Source organism: Oreochromis niloticus, linkage group LG5 (assembly GCF_001858045.2).
Source record: "Oreochromis niloticus isolate F11D_XX linkage group LG5, O_niloticus_UMD_NMBU, whole genome shotgun sequence".
NCBI lineage: Eukaryota > Metazoa > Chordata > Actinopteri > Cichliformes > Cichlidae > Oreochromis > Oreochromis niloticus.
In genome coordinates this window covers 8,004,940-8,023,345 of record NC_031970.2, presented here as the reverse complement: position 1 = coordinate 8,023,345, position 18,406 = coordinate 8,004,940, and the positions used below count along the sequence as shown (strand labels likewise).

The 18,406-nt window shown below is 38.9% G+C and overlaps 1 protein-coding gene across 2 annotated transcripts in view; it reads right to left on the bottom strand.

Moving 5' to 3' along the window:
• The window catches only part of asic1b (acid-sensing (proton-gated) ion channel 1b), a 170,064-nt gene that overhangs the window by 34,569 nt on the left and 117,089 nt on the right, over window positions 1-18,406 (bottom strand). The gene's annotated exons all lie outside the window — the stretch shown is intronic.

The window sequence follows — 18,406 nt, the reverse complement described above, 5'->3', positions numbered from 1 at the left end:
TTGTCTTGTCACGCTATATGATCTAAGGAATAAATCAAGGTTTCTTGAAACTTTGGTAATTGCTGTGATCCAGGAACACAATGACCGGAAAGTCAGGGAAAAACACGAGGCAAGACAATGAGATTGGAAAAGAGCCAACAGTTAAGGGCTGGCTATCCATCTATCTATCTATCCATCTATCCATCTATCTATCTATCTATCTATCTATCTATCTATCTATCTATCCATCCATCCATCTATCTGTCAATCACACTTTTTTGAAGAAGTAGAACTGATTTATCCCGCATGTTGGTAATAATTCATCACTGCATGTTCAGAGTAGTGCAGACACAACAGTGGAAATGCTGTGTAGTACGATATCTAAAAGACAGCTGTGTTTGAACCATGTAGAACCGATATTCTTAGACTGACTTTAGTTTTTGGTTTGTTTAAAACACACTTCTTTACAAACTCCTTAAGGCAAACATTCATTAGTTGATTGATATGCCAGGTTATGGCTGTGGTTGGCCATTGTGTTGTAAGCTATAAATCATTAAACATTAGCTTGACCATCTCCGGCAGATAGAGGGAAACTAAGCAAGAGCTTCAAAAACTCTGTTTTCAGTACCTGAAAAGTACAAGAGATTCTGAAAACGATTTTCTCTGAGTAATGTTATACTTTGAAATATATACTCCCAACCATTTGTGGCAGATGTCCGCCCCTCCCTGAGCCTGGTTCTGCCAGTGGTTTCTTCCTGTTAAAAGGGAGTTTTTTCTTCCCGCTGTCACCAAAGCGTTTGCTCAGACGGGGTCATCAGAGTGTTGGGGTTTTCTTTGTTTTTTATGTATTATTGTTTACCTTTACCGTACAATGTAAAGTGCCTTGAGGCAACTGTTCCTGTGATTTGGTTGTATTTAAATAAAACTGAATTAAATTGAATTGAAAATGTAAACGATTTGTCCTGACTCTCACTCTGGTATCACATACACAGTGCACAGTGCTTTGACCAAACGTCCTGTGTGTTATGTAAATGTATAAAGAGCCTGTGAAATAAAGTGTAATAGTAGATTAAATTGTACAAAGTACATCTTAAAGGTTAGTAAAAATACCAAAATGTCATGGTTAAGGACTTTGTAAATGTACACATTTGCAATTTTTTCTGAGGGTACTGATTTGGGGGAAAAAAGCCTCATATTAATAGTTTGTATGGTTTCTTTTCCCATGCACAACAAACTTTATCTCCATGCTACAGGGAAACAGGGAGAATGAGCAGCACGGTAGAGAAGAGACAGAGAGTTGCTCTGGGAGTTGAATCACTCTGTCTCTAAGCACAGATTAATTTCACTGTGTTATTGTCTGACGATTAATTTTATGTTTGTGTTTTCTGCTGCATATTGCTAAGGTAATTTTAATTAAATTACCGCACAATATACCAGGCAGTATTCTGGCTTTGAAAAGCTACGTGCAGCATACAGAGTGGGATAAACAGGGAAGTTAAAGGGGCTCATAAGCTCATTTTGGCCCATTTCTGCCTCGCCACATGAGCACATTACTTCTTTCATAGGTGTACTTGATAGGGCTACCAAGCTTCCTTTGTGTCTTTGTGACTGTGCTGAATGTCTGTCTACATTAGGGCATACATTAGTGTACATGACAGAAAATTCACAAATGGCTAGGAAGAAAGGTTGAAATCAGGCAACCACCAACCCTCTCTCTATGTTTCCTGGATTCATTCAGGATCCCACCTGCTTACTCATAGTTTTTACTGTCATTCTCTCTTGTTGTTAATGCAGCACACGTGACTTCTAATGTCCCCTCCGAGGATAATCAGGCCTTCTACCGAGGAGATTACTTATATTTCAACGAGTGAGGGTGTCACAGGGAATGGCTGCTCAGCTACGGGTACGTGGTGCCTTCCCAGTGAGATTCCACCACCACACGCAGTAGTCAGGAGTTACACTGAAGTGATCAAGATGTGCCTGAGTGAATGCAGTTGACATGACTGTAAAAGGAAAAACAGGATATAAAATCATTTTTTTCTGGTCCAGTCATGAAACATATTCAGGTTGAGCTTAAAAAATAGAGGATGACTACAGATTATCTGTTACTTATATTAATAACATGGTGGGCGGCGCATCAGAACTCTCAGGAGAGGGATCCTGACACTTGTGGCATTTAACAGCATTTGTTCAACCCTGTTTCCCCAGTCAGCTCATCAAGAGAGACATATCGGAGGAGAGGCTCTGAGCAACAAGCTAATCCGTCTGGGTGAAGGGATAATGATGTACTTGCTTGACACAGAAACACAATCCCACAGCAAGTGTAACAACAACAACAGAATAACAAATGCATGCTGCTCTGAAGATGCTGTTAGAGTTTCACTAATGAACCCATTATGAAACCAAACAGGGATATTTATCAGGAAACTCTGGCCACATATTATTGCTATTCATACTAAAGCATCTGTGACATGAACAAATATCCTAATAAACTGTTTGATGTAAAAAAAAAAAAAAAAAGACTATAGATTTATCAGTGGACAAAAAGGGAGATACTGTTTCACTCCTTTACTGATTCAATCAAGACTGAATAAGAAGAAATCCCATAAAGAGCAGTTTCTTTGATTAGTATTGGCAAGAAAAGTGCCAACTTTGCTGAAAGAATATTGATTTTATAGTTGTGAATACCCACATGGCAGAAGTTTAACTATAAAAATGCTGCTTTTTTATTGCTTCAAAAAAGAGTTCAGGCATTTCAATATTCTTTTGAAAAGAAACACATGCATGGCGTTACTCTAATCAGACAGCTCAACCACTTTTGTGATTGCGTATCTTTCTTCTTGTGAAGTCACAGAGCTGATAAACATAAATCTGATGTGGACCATTCTTAGCCAGTCGTGTACATTAATGGATGCTCTCTCGAGTTCAGACCTGTCAGCACCATTACACAGAAACAAAAAGGGGTGTAATTACAGGAACTGTCTCAGTCCACAAATGTCAGTATTCATTGCAAACTGGTGTCATGAATTTCCATCACAGCCTATTAGGCACCACAGATTATTAGTTGCTTGATCGGAGGGAGCTAATGTGGATAAGAATAATCAGTACATAGCTGTTCTTAGGATGGATTTTTGCTTTGACAGTTCCTCTAAATGAGAAAAAGACCTCAGTTTCAATCAGTGAGGCCACTGAGGCAGTGAATGCTGAAAATCCAACTGGAGATGAATGAAAAGGCACTGACAAGCATGGAAACCTAATAGCTGTTACTTTACGTCACACCTTATCATTCACTTTAGCGAACCAGAGGGGATTACACCTTTTGACATGCAGTCTGTAACATGCTCAAGGCTGAAATGCATGATGTATTTTATTAGTGCCACCAACTCTGGTGCTCAAACCTATGGCGCAAATGAAGTTCATTAACATCACAGTACTATGTTCTGGATATTTCTGACTTTTACTGCATTTATATACAGCTTTATACATATGCAAGAAATTTCATTTTTGTTTATGCACCACGACAGTGTTGAGGCAGAAATATGTTTTCAGAGCTGTCCGTTTGTCTCTATGCAGGAGGAGGATTACGCTAAAACTACAAGGCTGATTATTATGAAACCTGGCAGAGAGGTGATGAATAAACACACCCTGTACTAAATATTTCCCAGATCCAGATCAAAAGAGGGATCCCGGCCGTTCTTTAACATTGCAAGATAGAGCATTAACCCTGGCACTGAGGTGCATTTTTATGAAACCAATTCTGAAAATATTGAGAAGCTGGGTGAAATGGGAATACAAACAGCAATGATTTGCAAATCTCATAATCCCATATTTTATTTACAATAGGACATTTAAATTGAGACATTTTACTATGCATGAAAACAGTAGCCCATTTGGTATTTAATATCAGCAGCATGTCTTATGAAAGTTGTGATGCACAAAGTAAGAGGTATTGAATAGAAACAGCTGGAGGAACATATTGCAACTCCTTAGGTTAACTGGGAACGTGTCTGTAACCTTCTTTTTCTTCTTCTAATCTTCTTTTTCTTCTTATTCTTTTGGCTGCTCCCTCCTCAGTGTGGTGACCCCTAAACAGGCTGCGGTGGAAAGCCTGTTTACAAAGCATGAGATGAACACCTAATCTACGTCCATCTCACGCTTTCCCTAACCTCCTCTCCTATCACATCAACCCTCTGCATGTCCTCCTTTAGTAAATCCAGGAACCCCACCTGAGGTCTTCCTTTTCTCTCCTGCCTGGAAGCTCCATCTTCAAGATATTTTGTTCAATATGTCCACAATCCCTTCTCTGCACGTGTCCAAAACATCTAACTTTGCCTCCAAACTGCTTAACCAGAGGTGACATACTTATTTCTAATCTAATTTAACCAACAAGTCACTGAAATGATTGGGTATAAACAGAGCACCTTAAAGAGGTAGAGTTTCTCGAAGTAAATATGGACAGAGGTTCACCAATCTGCAAACAATTTGGGACAATTTCAGAACAATGTTTCTTTGAATAGATAACATCAAAAGATTTGGAGAATCTGGAGAAATTTCTGTGTGCAAGGGACGAAGCTGAAAATCAACACTAGATGCCTGAGATCTTCAGGAACTTCAGGTGACACTGCTTTAAAAACGGGTATGATTCTGTCATGGAAATCACTGCATGGGCTCGGGAACACTGCAAGAAATCACTGTCTGTGAACACAGTTTGCTGCAGGTTAAAGTTCTAAGAGGCAAAGAAGAAGTCAAATGGGAATGTGATGTAGAAACACCACCGTCTGCTCTGAGTCAAAGCTCATTTAAAACTGACTGAAGAAAAGTGAAAACCTGTTCTGTGGTCAGACAAATTGAAACTTGAAAGTCTTTTTGCAAAACATGGGTGCTGCCTCCTCAAAACTAAAGAGCTTGTTATCAGTGCTCAGTTCAAAAAGCCTGCATCTCTGACAGTATAGCGTTGCTTTATAGCCTATGGAATTGATACCTTGTGCATCTGGAATCTCTATTGTGAATAAAATATGAGATTTGCAAATCACCGCTTTCACTTTTTACTTACATTTTACACTGTCTCGACATTTTTTAAAATCAGGGTTGTAGATATCACTGTTTTATTCTTTTTTCTATGTATTTTCACTATTCTCTACTTTATAGCCACTTTGCATGTAAATATGACAATTTTCCAAGGTCACATGTACTCTACATGCACAAGTGCCAGTAATTAAGTAGACGAATTGGGATTATGCACAGACACTGCAGATACTTGCATGTCGGCATGCAAAAAGGTTTCCTGCTCTGCAAACACTCCAGACTGGTGGTACATGTACACTGGCATATTTGTATTTAGCTAAAACTGTTTGTGGATTTATGGATATTGAGCAGATACATTTATCTGTATATCTTTTTGGAGTAATTTCGTCCATCTGTGTGGGTGATGGGCTATGTCGGAGAGTTCTGGAGACTGGGATGGGCTGGGAAAAGAGTAGGAGAAACAATCTGCAGCATAATGTAATACCGTCATATGCTGTATATCAAGTGAACTGTTATGCATCAACCTATAAACATATATTTATATACATATATGCAGTTGCATTAGAAGAACTCTCTGTTGAATGAGTCTGTGCAGTGGAATTCCAGCTCTTGAGACTTTTCATTTATTTTTTCTTTGAAAAGTGAATGGAGGAACATGAATATTGCATGTGTCATGAGGATGCTGGGGTAAATAAAGTTTTGGGGTCTACTGTGTGTCTGATCGCATGTGCCTGTGGCAGAAGGTGTGTTTGTGAGAGCACTGGGGTGTTGAGGCCCTTGGCACTTAATCAAACTGTCATCCTGGGTCCAGGGTGGGGCTGACTAGCCAGGACTTAGACATGCGTAGAGTCAAACTGCATGCAAAAAGACGAGGAACATTTTCCAACCTCGCTCCTTACCACTATTTCCTAAAGCACTTGAGTGTTTAAATTCTACCTGTATCATCACTTCTCTTATCTCCATTTCCCTCAGTGCTTAACAGCTCAACCCCATGTTTGTTTGCTAGGGCACAGATACACTGCATTTCTCTCTATCCTGTCATTCCCCACCATGTGTCTTTAAATTATAAGTCAACTCTTCTTGAACACACCTTTGTTCTTTCCTCCCCTCTCCTTCCTCCTCTCTCTCTGTGATCTCCATATTCTCTCTGCTTCTTTTGCTTGCTGCTGTCTCTTCTCTGTCTCCCGCTGGGAATATTCAGCACCAAGGCTTCAACAAGGGAACAGGCAAAAAAAAAATGAAGACAGAGGAAGAAGGAGGTGAAGGATAGAGAATAGGAAGAGAAAGGGGCTGGAGGCATGGGGAGCAGCAGCAGTCAGGGTCCTGTAGCTGCGGAGGCTGACAGAGGAGCAGGTGGTGATTTACAGAGACAATTTTGAGGATAATTGTGTACATGATCTGCTGTAAGGAACAAATGTTACAAAGGCCACTGTTCCAATAGCTTCTCAATCTGTTCAGCTATGAGGTTGAATTAAATGCTGCATCACGTAAGTGCTGATTTACTATAAAAACAATGTGGGAAGTGAATGTTGAGAGTGAGTGGAAGTAGCTCAAGAGCTCACTGCAAGCTTACAGAGAGCTTCAGGCAGTGACATTGAAATGATGCTGAGTATTGTGTGATGGTGTTAACAGCACTCTGAGCATAAAGAAGCATTGAGAAATACATTGTGTGAATGCTATGCATATGTCCTTCATTGTAAAACTACAAAAATAAATCAACTGCTCTGAACACACTAAAGGTAGTGTTAGAAAATAACTGAACATGGTTAATTCCTGTAGTTGACATGAAGCAGACATTGTATGGTGATTTACTAATGCAGTGCAGTACAAAAGTCTTTGGCTTTCTTTACTTTACATTGAAGGAGCCAGACTTGTTATTTCAAAAGTGGTCTGGAGCAATAGATCCCCACATGTCCAGACTTTTTGTTTAGAGAAAATTTGCTTTAGACTTTGGCAGCTGCTTGGTGTGCAGTGTGTCCTTAAAAAAATTGGGGAAACTGGACATGTAGAGGACAAAAAAAGTAGTGATAGGAGCAGGTCACTTACTAACTGGAAGGCTGGTGGTTCGATCCCATCTGCTTCGGTCTGCCTGCTAAATATCTTTGAGCAAGACCCCACGTTGCTTTGTGATGCATCCATGGGAGTATGAATGTGTGTGAATGTTAGATAAAGAGCACTTATGTTAAAAGTATACAAAAAAGTGCTCTGGTGAATGAGGTAAGTTGTTTAAAAGCACTTTGATTGCTCGGTTAGAAAAGAAAAGCGCTATATAAGAACCAGTGCATTTACCATTTAGGTATCTAGGAACAGTATCTGAAAGTCGTGCTGTTAAGAAACAGGACATGAGAGATGCATCGAGCCCTCCATCTACTGTTTCATCTACCCAAATGAAGGGTGGCAGTCAAAAAGCCATTCTTAAGGAAGGGGTTTCCAACTTGACAGTGGAAAGACTCAAGTACACCAAATTACACAAGAACTGAACTGAAAATCAGTGACAACGGGAGTGATGAATCCAAACTTGAAACTTTTGGTTCAGCTACTCGTCAAAATGTAAGGAGGAGGTCAGGAAAGAGGTACGTCAGTGTCTACAGCCACCTGTAAAGAATGGTAGAGGCTTTGTTATGCTTTGGAGCTGTATTCAGTTGTGTTGGGGAACTTGTCAAAATCCCAGAAAACTACCATCAGATTTTGATCCTCCATGCAATACCATCTGGAAAGTGTCTGATTAACTTTTCAGCATGCCAATGATCCAAAATACACGGTTAATACGGTAAAAGCGTACCTGGATAGAAAAACACACGATCAGTATCGGTAATGGACTGGCCTCACCACAGAGCTCAAGATTATTGAATCGGTGTACGATCAACTTGACAGAGAACTGAGCAAAAGGCAGCCAACATCCAAAGAAGAGCTTTGAAAGTGCTTAAAGAAGCAGAACAAGAACTCTTAAGAGAGTACAGGCTCTGAAGAATAATAATAATAATATTGACATCCAAGCCTGTTAGAATTGTACAAACTGTGCCTCCATTTATGTTTGCACTTGTTTTAGTCAATCAATGCAATTATTTTTCCATTTTCTTAGCAAATTATGAAGAAAAAAGGGTTCCTAAAGATCTCTGCACAGTAATTTACAAAATGGCTCACATTTTAGAAAAAGTAAAGTACATTGGTTGACTGGCAGAGTGAAAACAAAAATCTAAAAATTGTGAAGCTCATGAAAAACAATTTACAGCTACACAGTGTGGTTCTGGAGGAGCTTTCTAAAACACAGTACAGAAAACAGTAAAGAAAACAACACACTACGAAAAGAGGACATTTTGAACTACACCGATTTGATTTTGAGTTTTATTTATTTGTTTATTTTTTTCATTTTTTAAAATACTATTTGCAATGTTGTCACACTACCAAAATTTTATTTACAAATCCCTGCAAACTTAGTGCTCATTTATATTGAAGTTTACATAATATATATTCAAACTGAAATATGTTTTAATGTTTAAAATCTTATTATGAGGCCTGGTATATACCATATTTCTTAAAAAATGTAATTAATTAATCACACGATCCAAAAAAGGGAAACTTTTCTATTTTCTACTCCTCTCCCTTCTTTATCCAGCTATTTGCCACTCCACAAAGATGGAATTGCGTATATATTTTTCTCATAAAACCACCAGAAATGAGCTGCAATATGAGTGAGCTCAGAAATCACTACAATTAGTGCAAGCCATTAAAAGCCCTGGTTGTCATTTTGCACAGTGCAAAGCATTTGAGGTGTTTAGTTGGTAAACATTTTGCTGCTTTAAACCAAATAATAAATAAATAAATACTTAAAAAATGAGTTTCCAGCTTTGGAACAGATGTTTAAATAATATGAATAGCTGGATTCTGGTTACGATTCATTGGGTAATCACTATTCACCGGACAAACTGCCTTCAAAAGCCTCTTCTTTTATATTGTGTGACAGCACCACAATGTATAGCAGCGATCTGTCATGCATCAAGGCATTAATTTGAGAAACGATCTAAGAGTTATACTGTACAAGTATTGTGGGGAAGATTTATATTTACAGCAGCACATGAGGCAATAAGAGTATCCCTGCCTGCACTGGGAAACACAGGGTGACACAGCTAATTTATCTCAGCAGCATCATGACAGCTGGGCTGGGGAGAGTTTGGGAAAGGGGAAATGGTTCTGATGAATGACTTTCAGACTACGGCTGCTAGCTATAGCAAACAGTCTCCCAGTCCCCACAGGCCTGATGCCTCCGATTTGCTGCTCAGGGAGAAATGAATGAATGGCCCTTTGTGAAATAAATGGTCCCTTTCTGTTTGATATTTACAAATGAATCTTTCTTGGAAAACCTAATCCATCCATTTGTCTTATTAGTTGTAGATATGAGTTTCCTGTGCTGCTCAAAATGATGTGGTTGTAATAAATATGCAGAATTAGGGGCTAATTTAAGAAATGTATTATCCGAGTGGCTAGGGCTGATTGGGTGGGATCCAAGATTACATGCCGTTATTAAAGAAATTAACCCAAAAGAAGAGATCTTGGGGGAATATTGCTCATTTGCCTTTAGAATGAGATGAAAAGATTGAAGCCGGTCTTGTAATTTAAGCAGTATGTGTCGGAGCTATTTCCTGGCAAACAACAGATGAGCAAAGTGACTGTGTGTAGCTGACTTACAACATTTGCTGTTCATATCAATTATCAACTAACACCCTCCTGTATTTCTTCAAAATATTATTCTGGCTTTGATTTTTGTTACTTTCAGCATCAGTAGACTCAAGAATCCGGGAGATCCTCGGGAGATATCGTGTCACATTCTACTAATCTTATTTCAATCCCTGTCCAGTTTAAGAATAGCTTTCAATCACAGGCCTATGGGCTACTATTAAGCAGCATATTCTTACAGATTGAAAAACAAATAAACAACAGACTTTGGTGTCTTGCCTGATGTTCAATATGTGCATTTTTTTTTGTTCGGTGCAATAAAACACAGTATAACTTTTTAAACTGCGGGCAAGTGCAGAGTGTGTGCATGCCTTTGTTTTACCCTTTATGTCAGGGAGATGTCAGAAATGTAGCAAATACAGGGCTAACGAAGAAGAGACCATTTTTGGTCTAACTGGCTGACAACTCCCAAAGAAAACAGACACGCATGCCTGCAAACACACTGGAAGATCAGCCAGAAAGGATAAAAAGGACAGTCCAAAGCTGCACGGTGGGCTGCACCTAAATGGATCTTTCATTTTGATTTCATTTTAGTCTGCAGTATAACGGCCCCTCTGAAGATACTGAACGTAATATGATGCCTTCTACGAGAGTGTATGTATACTGTGTATGTGTGCAAAGAAGGTAGCAGACACACTAGCTAAGTGCTGGAATGATTTATTTGCTCTTTCCCCCTTAATAACTTCTGGTCTATAGCAGAACAATTACGACCTGATATAAACCTTTGAATAGAGAGGTGGGGATTAGAATCAACAAGGCACACATCCCCTCAGGCACCAGTAATTCTTTAACTGTATGCTACTTCGATGGACCTTATTGCTGTTAAGATTTGCATCAGCTGTGGTTATTAGGTCTTGGCAATGAATAATATAATCAGCCTCTACTGCTGCATTGCCCAAATGCAACAGCAATACAGCTGGAGACATTGACTCATCTGATTCAAGGGTGAAACAACAACCATGCAATCAATAGACCTTCCACTAACATTAGCTCTGGACAGGCTGTTTACAATTTTGAGCTCATTTACATTGAAGGTAGTGCTGGTCTTGTCCAAAGTGTCTCACAGTGACTGAGTAGATATGTGTTTGGATTCTTTAAATAATAAGGTATGCAAAGGACTGAATTTTTGGTTGGTGGTATTGTGTTTGAGCAGCACAGGTGCTTCAACTTCAGTGTACAGGTTTTAATATTCCGCATTCAGATTGTATGTGGTATATTAAAGCCTGTTCTATACATCCCTGGGTCTACTTCTTTCCATGAAAAACTATAGGTGTATGAGTCAGACCAAGTGGGGATTAGTTACAAAATTTTAGTAAGATTTGTTTTTCCCGTTAAAGTTGGAAATTGGAGATAGAACAAACAAACTCTACTCTCTTAATTCAGACTGCTGAAGTCTCTTTTTTCTTTGATTGGTTGAGGATTTAAATTTTCATCCCTATTTCTCAAAGAAGACATCTCTTCTTGGCATGCTTGCTGGCGGATTGAAAATAATGATCATAACTCTTGAAAATTTTACAGAGTAAATAGGAATCTAAGCACTGTATTGAGGTACAATTTAAAGCCAATTTTGTCCTTTAATCAATAATTTCCACATTTTCATGGTAACAAATAACTGCATGGCTAAACTCAAATCCTTTACTTGTCAGTGTTATTGGAATTGTGTTTATCGCAAGAAACTTTTGCGACATGGCAGGCAGAATAATGTTCACAGAGGAGGTAATGACAGAAAAGTTTTTAAAAACTTTTTTATTAAGTTAAAGTTTTCATGTTATGGAATTTATTTATCATCAAATAGAATTAAAATGTTGCTAAGACAAGTGGAAAAATATTTGCCAGACAAATATAGAAAATTGGTTTAGTCAAGTTGCTAGTTACACCCTTATGGCTCAGTCCCACTAGAGTAAAAACAGCACAGCAACCTCCTAACGATTAGGAAGAATCGCTGGTTGCCTGTTTTTTTGCAAGTAGTTGCAGTGACAAACTGGTTGCCCAGAGGTTGAGGGTGTTGCTTGTAAATAAGTGCAGTCTAATTTCTAACCACAGACAAATTACCAATATGGTGCAATCAATCTGAGTCAGCCTGCACAAATTAGTGGAACTTTGCTTTGCACATTGTGGCACATTGCTTTGCAATGGGACTCAACTTCTTGCTAATTTGTTGTATTTTGGTTTCCCTTCTACATAAAAGCGAGGTTGTCAAGTGCCCATACTGTATGTTATTTTGCAGTTAAATCCCTGTCCTTCAGCAATTATGTCACTATTTTTGAAGGAACTTCCAAATTTCTGTTCAAAATTCATGAAATTGTGGTGGAACTCTGAAAGTAAGAAGATAATGTGAATTTAAGATGGCAATAAACTTGATCCCATTAAATCACAAAGTGACAGCACACTGACTCTGTCTTATTGGCATTTCATTAATATTGCAACCTACTGTGAGTGGTTGCAGACCAGGTCCAAGTCTTCGAAGGAGCCATCTCAAAGACAATGAGATTGAAAGTTCATTGCACACTGTCAGAATAATTTTGGTCAAGCCTAGTATGACTGTAGCATTTATAGTCTGTTAAATTGTTTGGGAAGCTGTCTTATCCCTTGTGGCCAAGAATTGATTTTTGTGCCTTTAAGTTCAGCAAGAAGTCCAATCGATGAAATGAAATCACATCGCGCAACATCTGTGTGACCAAGCCAGCATCAGCTGCTGATGGTGTGTTAGTACTGATATTCAATACAAAATCACAATAACTCAAATCTCAAGTATAAAAAAGAAAAAGTCTTATATTTATTTCTCTTTCACACACACACTCGCGCGCACACACACACACACGGGGATACATGCATATATTGGAAAGCCACGCACACAAATCCATTAGAAGTCCTGCTGATTCTACACTCTCAAACAAAGAGCCACCCAGTTCCCACAGGAGTCCTGCTGACCACGACAGATGCAGCCATCTATGAAACCCTGAACAAGAGAGAAACTGAATACCAGTTTGGCCACAGACATGTTCTAGCCTTCAGGCATCCTTCACCACTGCACACACAGAGCACATAAACCTTTCAAAAATTTATTTTTTGTGCTATTCCCTGTACTTGAACCAAGATGAGAACAGATGAAAGTTTGCAATAGATAATTATTCTCCCAAATGTACTGGTGCGGCACTGAAGGTTGGTCTCCACGTGTATGTGTATACACACAATAAGAGCAGAAGAAAAACAGTGAGAGAGTGAATGTCAGAGAATGAAAGAAAACACTGCCCTTAAATGAACACTACCTTTCTCCTCACGGCTCCTCTGACATTCACGCTGTCATTTAGAGCCAAACCTTTTATTTCAGCTCTGCTATAAATTATAGGGAATAATCCTGTAGGAAGCCATTAAGGCCCTCTCATCAGCCTAATTAGCTACTCGTAAGTGGCTATTGGCCCTGTATAGGACACTTGTCATATGTCTTATTCATATATAATTGCTCCAACAAGACTGCAGTTTCCCTCATTTTAACATCATTAGATATCATTTATCTTTGTCAGAGAGTAAAGTGAAAGTTCTCTCCTTTCATTTATTCCACTTTAATGATTAATTAGCTTTGTGTTATGAAGTGCTGGCTGATATTGAGGAGAGGTAGAGATGTATCTGTCTGATTTAAAGGACCTGGGCTTTATATTTCATTGGAGTCTTCCTAACAGGGAGTAAATGCTGCTGGACCTCTTGTCGCCAACTTCCAAAGAAGACTGATGAGAAATTTAATTAAAATTGGTGCATTTGAAAACACTGATCCATCACTCGGATAGAGAGAGATAGGACACAGTGACAGACTGTCATAGTGTTCCTCCTACTGGACTTTAGTCCTTAGTGTACAGAAACAGTGTGGCATCTAAAAGGAGAAAGACAGTGAAAGGGAGAGAGACAGAGAATGAATGAGGGATGGGTATCTGCCAAGACTGTTAGCGCTGAACAAATCTCAGCTCATGTTTGATTTTGTAATATTTATTTTTTAATCCCTGGAACACACAAATAGAGTTTAATCCCTTAGGAAAATGGTGCTTTCAAAAACTGCAACCACTGTGTTTCCACTGGCAGCGGCTTTTTGCTTCTACACCAAGCTTAAAACGGATAGCGGTCATTGCAGCTGAGTGACTCTGATGTTGTGCCGTAGTGGGAATCAAAGGGTTTTTAAAAGATGGAATTAAGCATATTTCTGAGTGATTTCTTGTAAATAAAAAGAAAAAAGGAGCAGCATGCTACATCTCAGGGCAAAGAACTACATAAAAGCCAGTTTAGGCTGTAAAATCATTGTATAACACTGCCCCCTTGTGATCACTGTTTGATTAAAATACTTTCCAGCAAAAGTGGGATTATTCATGCTGGCCTGCGGAATGAAATACTGTCTGAAAAGCCTTGAAAACAAAGTAGAAATAAGATGTATAAGAGCTGAAGTTTTAACAAACAAGATGATTAGACAGTTTTAAATGGGAAATAAAATGAGATGTTTTTGAGTGGTGCATTAGAAATGCAGCAAATTAAAATTTCTTTAACTCGAATAAATTACAGCTGTGGAGGAAATAGGGCAACAGCTAATAACGGACAAAAACGAAAGATCAGACAGTCATCTGAGTTCAGCATTTGCATAAATATTTAATAGCCTGGTGCCCTCACCTGATAGAAGGGAGGAAGCATTTCAACAGCGCTTGCCTTTTCAAACCCAGAGAGTGTAATGACCACTTTCAGACTGAGCCCATTCTTGAGATTAATCAAAGTTGTTTTCATAACCTGGAATTTGAAATGCATTATTGTGGCTCAATTTGCTCACGAAGGGTCTGCGTAGCAGGGAGAGAGAAACTGCTAAATTAACACTTGGATGCACAGCAGACACCGATGAGGCAGTGTTTGTTGGTCTGCTGTTCCAGTGCATGTATTTCAGCAGTACTTACTGCATGTGTAGCTACTAATGAAACAGTCAAGCTCCAAAAATTGCCCTTAACTTATAAATAAATAAACATATATATAGATATAAAGAAAATATGGGTCATGTTAAAAAGTTCAGCACATATTCAGTGCTGCGAGTGATATATTCAGTAAGTCTTCATGGGTGGAACAAATGGCTACTATGCTTGTTATTTTTTAACATAATTTGTTACCATCCCATTTATCACAGCATACGGTTTAAGATAATTACATCACACTTTCACTGATACAATCTCTTCCCAGCGGCTGCATGAGTTAAGTGTTGAACCATAACAAGTATTTACAGCTCAGAGCCAGATGGGGCGGCCAACTCTGCCATTTCATTTTCCTTCCTCTGGAAAAAAAAACAATAAGAAAGATTCCCCACAGTTTTTCTGTCTTGCTTTCTGTCTGTGGGATATTCAGACTGATGCTCTTGAGGAGACAAGAGAAGGGCGTAACCAGAGCCACTGAGTGATTCTGTTGACAATGCTGAGCTTGGGAGAAAGTCAAGCTGTATCTAATGGGCTCAGGTTGGAGCAGGAAGCAAGGATTTGGATCACTGCTCCGAGGGGGTCTCACATTCTGCTCTGGGTCAGAAATGCCGCAACCTGAGCCATTTATCTGGTGGGGCAGTAGCCAAGCTTTGCTATTGACCCAGCCCTTAGCTGGAGCTCATTACAGCACTGACGCATATATTCAGTTCAGATGCAAAAACACTTGAGAGATGGTGGACAGAAAGACAGAATGAGAGGGGGAATGGACGGAAAACCCCAGAGACTGAGACAGACAGAGAGCAATCAATCATTTCACCTCCTCTTCTCAGTTCTGTCTGCAAGGCCATTAGTGGCTGTTTAGGAGAAATAATAAACAAGGAGAAGCAGAGGTTCAGGGACCACTGACGCTGCCAAATGCCACATTACACAAAATAAATACACTCTATTGATTTGGTCTTCAGAAGAAAAGGAAAACAGAAATATATTAATGCTTGTAGTTAAGTGAGTTATTTTTGCTCTATTGATACAAACAGTGTCTGCCAGAAATACATAGCTAATGCGTTAGCATTTTTACGTCGTTCTTGATGTGTGATTTGCAAATGTAGAACTTCTTTTTTTCTTTTCTGTTAACAGCTCTTTTTTTACTGCTTCACCATTTTTGCTCGACCATTTCCCCCCAACTCCAACTTAGTGCTTTGATCGAGTATTAATATGCTAAGCATTTGATTCTGATATGTAGACCCAAAATGATGCAAACCATGCTAACTCACTTAAAGCTTGCTCACACACACACACCCACACATGCACACACATTGGTTAAGTATCTTATGGGGATGCTTTGCCTAACTGCTGGTTATAAAACCTGTTTGTGAACAGTCTCAAAGCAGCACAGCACATTATAAATTTTCAAAGCATCTACTTTGGAAACTGAGTGACAAAACAATGAGCAAGCACTGGTTTATAATTGCTGCATACAGCACGAGCTGAAGGAGCAATCAATGATTATATTAGTGGGAGGCTGTAAGGCACAAGGGTTGAAGCTAAACTGACAATGGTTATAATTAGTTCTATTAGACATGGCAGATAAATGATTACTTGTCACTTGTGTTAGTCAAATTTTCAGCCTTAATGCTGCAACAACTACAACGGAAACCTGCTGGAATGCACATGCTTGTTATTGTCAAAAACAGTATACAAAGACAACAGATATATATGTGTATATGCTGTATAAAACAACGCGCACCCCTCATTGTTACCACTCACAATCTTATGCAGAACTTTCTGTAATTCACCCACATGTTACTAAGTGCTTTGATGCATAATTGTTATTGACCTGAAACGGCCGTCCTTCCACACGTCCAACTTTATTATCTAACTTCATTTCGCAACATGCATAAGACCAGCTGACAACCAGCAAAGCAATTTCTCGTCTTCCTCTCAAGCACAACTGAAACAATGTTTACTGAAGGAGGAGTATGTAAGAATGTGTGAAAAATATAGTTTTACAAAACATTATTAATTATTCAAAATAGATGTTTTAAATACTTTTCAAGATGACTGCTTTTAAAAGGACAGCAGTGCTTCTTATTTGATTATAAGAGTCTGTCTGTTAAGTACTTAAGCTGTGATTGATGATATTGATGGAACAGCCCATTTAATTTAAAGTAAGAAATAATGGGACGAAGAATGAGTTTCGAGCTACACTCAGGCAGTAAAATGTGACATTGAATAAACCTGCTCATTGACTTCCTTTAATGCTAATAAAATGGCAGACTGCACTGCAGTTGCAGCACTTTGTTTGTTAGAAAGCGTATCAGTGGAGGATGACAGCTGGCTCTACTTCACTTCAAGGACAGTGGCCATAAAGGCCCTTCGTTTTCCATTTGCTATACTGACTCCTTGACCGGGGAACTTCTTCAAGCGTGGGCGGGGTAAGACACTGACTCCTGCATAAATACATGTTGGGTAAGATCTATAGTCTGCTGTCAAATTACTTTTTTTGCTCTCTTTTTGTGCAAATATTAAGCCATGCTGCCTGTTTGTGTCAACATGCTCAGCATTTGCCCTCATAGTGATGGAGAATTTATGACAAATATAGCTTTGTACTTTTACAAGGGAGGTATTATTTTCCTATTCTTCACCGTGGCAACAATTGTGTCTCACTGCGGGATCACTAATTTCCTCTTGATTGCACACACTGCACTTAAGAAACCCTAACTTACTATTTGCCCCTCCACGTGAGGCTTTTCTCTGATGTAATAAAGCATTCTCATCCTTTTATTTATCAGCCTTTACCTCCACATCTTTACCATCCAAGATGGTAATTTTTACAACTGATGTGTGAGTTCTGGCTGACAGGATGGAGTCCTGTACAGCTCTCCACATCTGAAACAGATAATCCCACAATATCAGAGCTGGTGTCAAGGTTAATGTTGTGATACTCATAATAAAAGAACAAGACAAAACAAAACAATATCTGAGCGAAGAAATGCTAATGATCATTATTTTTCGTGATGATTTGATTTGTATTTTCTCTGTTAATGTCGTACCCTTGTAACGACAAGCTGGCACGCTGTTTTTCAAACACTCTTTTTTTGTCCAACAGCTCAAAAACTCACCAATTTAATAAAAAACATCAGCTGGTGAATTCTTTTCACTTGAAAAATGAGTCACTGACTAATTAGCTGTACCTTTCAAACATTTTGTGTCCAAGACACACCCAAAGGGCAAGCCAAAATTTCAAGGCACACCTGTGGTCACATCTGTGCAACAGAGCGTCTCTGCCATCAGACATATCACCGGTTTTACACGAAAAGCAATCTGTTCCCTCCTACCCAGTGTTTCTAATTCTCCTCACTATCCATCAGGACCCTTAACTTGTCACGCTGTAATAACTGCACGAACATTTGAGGCAGACTCTATTTTTTACATGATAGATTTTGCCTCTGTATTTGCACCAATTCTGAAGGCACAATGCTGTTGAAGTATTTTAACAATTAATGATTAAAACAAACTGTACATTAATGAAAACAAGAGGTTGAATAAAATAGGAAAAAAAACACATCATAGAAATACACTCACACATAAAGTAATTGCCTCTCATGTAAGTCTAGTACATCCATTAGCAGTCCACACAGACCTATCCATAACTGCGCAAAGGTCAAGCAAATCAATAGACCAATAGCTGAATAACGTCAACACTACTTGGCAATTCAGTATTCCACTTGTGTGCA